The sequence below is a fragment of the Octopus bimaculoides genome, chromosome 12, assembly GCF_001194135.2.
Source record: "Octopus bimaculoides isolate UCB-OBI-ISO-001 chromosome 12, ASM119413v2, whole genome shotgun sequence".
Classification (NCBI taxonomy): Eukaryota; Metazoa; Mollusca; class Cephalopoda; order Octopoda; family Octopodidae; genus Octopus; species Octopus bimaculoides.
Window position 1 is genome coordinate 9,544,880 of NC_068992.1, and position 5,277 is coordinate 9,550,156.

The following is a 5,277-nucleotide window of genomic DNA, read 5'->3' on the forward strand; positions in this document are numbered from 1 at the left end:
CTTTTTGTCATATTCTATTAACGTGATCTATGTGGTTAGCGTTCGAGGTGAGACAGGAATCTATTAATTGATAGACTGATCTGTGATTGAAAAATTGTCTTTTCCTAAAACTATTGCTTCTTGAAGCAACAGTCACCCTTAATAGACATCATCTTTCCTCATTTTCCTTATTATCATCATCATTATTATTATTATTATTATCATTATTATTATTATTATTATTATTATTATTATTATTATTATTATTATTATTATTGTTGTTTAATTTTTTTTTTTGCTCTTTTTGTTCCTGTTGTTATTGTTGATAGTGTTTTTGTTGTTGCTGCTGCAACCATTTAAAGCCGCGAATGTCAAAGTCAGGTTGTTAATATACAGACGAGCAGAGGAGCGTCTTGCGCTTCTTTTTCTCTGGTAATGCGGCGGGTTTCATGGCAGAGATAATTGGCTCTCAATGGCCTCTAACTAGCTGAAGATATTTTACAAGAACGTAGCGAAAATTAACGCCAGGGAGATTGGTTTTTCTTTTTCTTCTTCATTTATTTCATTGTTGGGCTCATGCATCATTAATGTCAAATTCTCTCTTAGCTAAAGGCAGCAACAAACGCGAAATCATATTCCAGGGATGAAATGCTGTCTTTTGATCGTTCACCTCCATTAAGGCTTGTGCATTAGATAAGCTCTCGTCCACGCTCTTATTGTTAGAGGGCAACTCAATGTCAGGAATAATGATGCCAGATCCAACTCAAGTTAAATCCTACATGAGAGGTTCCCAGTCATTGAAGAGCATGATATAGTTTTGTCTGAAAGAAAATCCCTTCCTTATACATTTAGTTTTCAATCGGTAAGTACGGAAACTTGAGACGTATTTCGTCCTTACTCTAGCCTCATCAGTCACTCATAAACCTTCATAAAAGTAAGGATAAAAGAATCTCTAAGTAAATAAACAAGAGAGTATTTGCATTGGCTGTCGTAAAAAACAAAGATAGAATAGTTTGAAGAATAACTAACTCAGAGACGCCGTCCGCGTAAAATAAACAATAGTTGAGTCAGTGTCGACATATTTAATGTAGAAAGCATTAAAGACAAAAGCTAATTTTCCTCAAAAATGTAACTGTTTTCATTCCTCTCAGCTTAACTTTATTTTCAATATAATTTACTTTGTTACAAAAATGAGTATGGCAGCCACCTTTTTGAAGATTATGTTCCAGTATTATGATATTGAATTTCCTTAATTTATTAGACGGTCACACATTCATGGACAGACGGTTTAGACTCTTGAATCCTATATTTCTATTTCACCTCGCGGTATGACTTAAGCATTCAATCAGCACCCGATATCGTTACGGGTTTCTTTCAAGATGCTGGAAAATTGCAAAGACATAAAACGTTGATAGTGTGATGATGACCGCGTCTTTCTGAAAGACTCTAGTCGTCAAAATAAAGGGGTATGGTGCATCCAACCGTGAATCGAAACCGCGAAGTGTATTTGTCCCATCAGACGAAATATTAGCTTAGTGTTCCACGGTGTACGTAGCATCACTTGATTATGATTTCCCATTAAATTATTTGACTGGTAAACGCATATCCTCATACACGACTACATCACATACGCATACAAATGCAATAATGTACTTAGATGTGTGTTTGTTGTGTGTGCGAGTGTATATGTAAGAGTGTGTGTGTATGTGCGTGTTGTAATGAGACACAATAAGAAGAAAGAGAGACAGAGAAAAGAGAAAAGTAGACAGACAGTGGTGTAGAATTTTCAAATTTCTCATACTCTTTGTCAATTTACTTTGATCTATGTTGGTATTATTGGAATTTAGACAAAATCTGTCATTTGTTAGTCTGATCTATGATTGAAGAATATTTTATTCCTAAAAGTGTGGATATTTCAAGTAATATTCACCGTTTATAGACATCTCGTACACTGCTATAAATTATTATTATTGTCGTTGTGATTACACTATTATTAGCCTGCTATGAACTTTAAGATCTTTAAGATTATAGTGTTTCCTAGTTCTTCTAAAACACATTAGTCTTCTGGAGTAATTCCGGACTGTAATATCTCTTCAATATCGTTCTGCATTCACACTGACTTCTATGTGCCTTCTACATTTCTTCTGTATTTCATTGTATTTCTCTAAATTATTTTTCTCTACTCTTTCATCCAACTTTTACAATCTCCCTCGCTATCTATAACGTCTGCTCTCTATTATTTTTAATGCAAAATGGCGTTCATAGTTTAGATTTTCAATATTTCCTACCGTTTTTAGTGAAATTCCAAACAAGAGAACATCTATGCGTTCGTCCAGCCTGTTCTAAAGCACACGACTTTAAAGTCCCTCTGTGAAGGCGTGTGGCTCAGTGTTTAAGGTGTTGCACTTACGATCACAAGATTGTGGTTTCGATTTCCAGACTGACGGTGCGTTGTGTTTTGAGCAAAACACTACATTTCAGATAGCGCCAGTCGTCTCAGTTATAAACGTTTAACCCTGCGTTAGACTGGCGCTCCGCTCAAGGGGAAAGTTGGCCTGTCTGACAAGCTAGCGGGCTTGCAATCATTCCAAAGCAATAATAATACGAAGAAGCGCATTGTGACCAGCAGTGTTTAAACACCTCCGATTGTTTGATCGGTTCAGTGATATAGTGAATATCCCTCTAATCACATTTTTGTGCCACATATATATATATATAACAAACGTCTTTAGTCCTAATCTACGGATAATCCCATCGGAAATGCTTTTAATCTAGGGCTGAAAATCGATCACAACAAATGAATGATATTCTTGCTTGGCCATATCTATAATCTACTCCTTGAGGGATTATAGGCTGGGTTAATCTGGTTTCCATTAAATAATGGTTTTATTCCCATCCTATTTAAGATACCAGTATACACTATGAGTTAATGTTATTTAATTCTATTAGTAATATTTGATTCTGCTCGTCAGATATTTGCTTAAGATTGCACGGGATCATCAACGCTTTGTATAATATTTACATAAGATTGTATAAGACCATCTGCGTATTGTTATATAAGTAGATAAGTTCACATAATACAATCAGTATTTATTCTTATATTTATTCAAGCTAATGTAAGATAAACGTTTGTACATTGTCTTCTGTTTACTAAAGATTGTTTAAGACTCAAACTTGTGCAAGAGCATTGTGATGTTTACCTAAGATTTTGGAAATACTTAAATGCTTTCTCATAAAATAGATACTTATACAAACTTGCATGAGACCAACTCTGGATTCTTTCATACGTTCGTGCAAATATTATACACCGAAGGAGTGGAATGATAGACCATCTACATAAATACAAGCCAACTTAGTGTGGTAAAACAAAAATAATTTTCGAAATTAAAAGTAATTCGTGTTATAAGAATTAAGTCAAAACATTCAATGTAAAAGGGGCTGATCTTTAGTAAATGTGGTGATAACTCAGTCTATGTTTCGGTCTTATTACATGTCATCCGCGGAGTAAACTGCAATATGTACTTACCATATCACATAATTACAGAGAGGATATAGTTTTATTGCAAACATAATTCCCTTATTAAGTCATTTATTCTTCTCTTATCTCCTCGTATAACCGGTGTATGTTTAATGTCGCTCTCATACTTCTAGTTTCTTCCTTGACAATGATAGAACCACATTTCTTGCAATCAATGTCAGAACCTCGTTAACCATAGCGTTTGAAAATGTACAAATTTATACAGCTTAAATTTTAGTTCTTCGATTTTGGTTTTCAGCATCTCCTTTTAAAGTCCAGAACATTTAATTCCATACACCATTCGTTCTATCACTTCAAATCTGCTATGTCTACATTGTCTCTTATTCCCTCCTCCTGTCCTTTCCTATAATTTCTTATCCATACCAAACTTCAAGATTGCTAGATAACCTGCTGCTCTCACTTTCCTTCCAAGCTTTAAAGCCACAATTTCCATTTCTCTTTATCATGTAAATCCATCAGAACACGATTGCCAAACAAACAGGAAATTCTCTTTCGGAAAACCGTTTTCCAATTCACTCGAGAATCTCTACACCTAATATTCTGTATTCAACCACAATTCTCTTATACATTAATACCAGAATATCTTCGTAGTTTGTGCCCTTCGATTATGATTGGTGAAGCGGTTTTCGAATTCCCCAGAATCCGACTTTTATGGTTGAATGATTACGTAGTTCGCTTCGCAACCACGTGCTTTCGAGTTCAATCGCGCTGTGCGCCAACTTGGATGAGTGTCTTCTTCTAGAGCTTCGAGATGAACAATGGCGTGTGAGTGAATCTGTTTGACGGAAACTGTGTATAAACTTTGTGCGTGTTTGTGTGTGTGAATCATTCTGTTGTATCACCCCATTGTTTCACAACTGGTGTTGGTTTGCTTATGTCCTCATAACTTAGCCGTTCGACTAAAAGAACAACGTTAGGCTAAGTGCCAGTTCTTAACATAAGTATTTGGAACGAAGTGTTTGAGTAAGCCTACATGCTGATGCTCCAGTATGACCGCAGCCCGCTGACTGAAACTATTACAAGTGTAAAAAAAAAAGGATTAACTGAATCATTTGTATCTTAAGAATAATTAAATCCCATCCTTCGGTTGTTAGGAGATTAGTGAAAAGATGTGAGATATTATTCTTCGTGATTTTAGGCATCTTATCTTCGTTAGTTTCCATTTCAAACGCTATCAAGTTAACCGTAGATTAAGGAAGGTGAGACCTAGTAAAGAAAAGATTCGTTAGTCGTATCACAATAAATCTACATCTGAAAATATGAAAAAGTATCTTATCTTTTACTTATTCCACTCATTGGACTTTGGCCATGCTGGGGCATCACCTTGAAAGTGTTTAGTGGAACGAATCGATCTTTATACTTATTGATATTTTTTAATGCCTGTTATTTATTCCATCAGTCCCCCTTTTGCCGAGCCGCTAAGTTTACGGGGACATAAACAAAGCAACGCTAGCTGTCAAGCGGTTGTGGAGCACAAGCGAAAACACGAAGTCTCTCTCTCTCTCTCTCTCTCACACACACACACACACACACACACACACACACACACATGCGACGGGTTTCCTTCAGTTTCCATTCACAAATCCCCTTACAAGGCTTTGGTCGGCCCGGGGCTATAGTAGAAAACAATTGCTCAAGATGCCACGCAGTGGAACTGAACCCGGAACCATGTGCCTAGAAAGCAAACTTCTTACCACACTGCTATGCCTGCGACTAATGTTAATTATTGCTTCAAAATTTGGCATCGGTCCAGATGAATG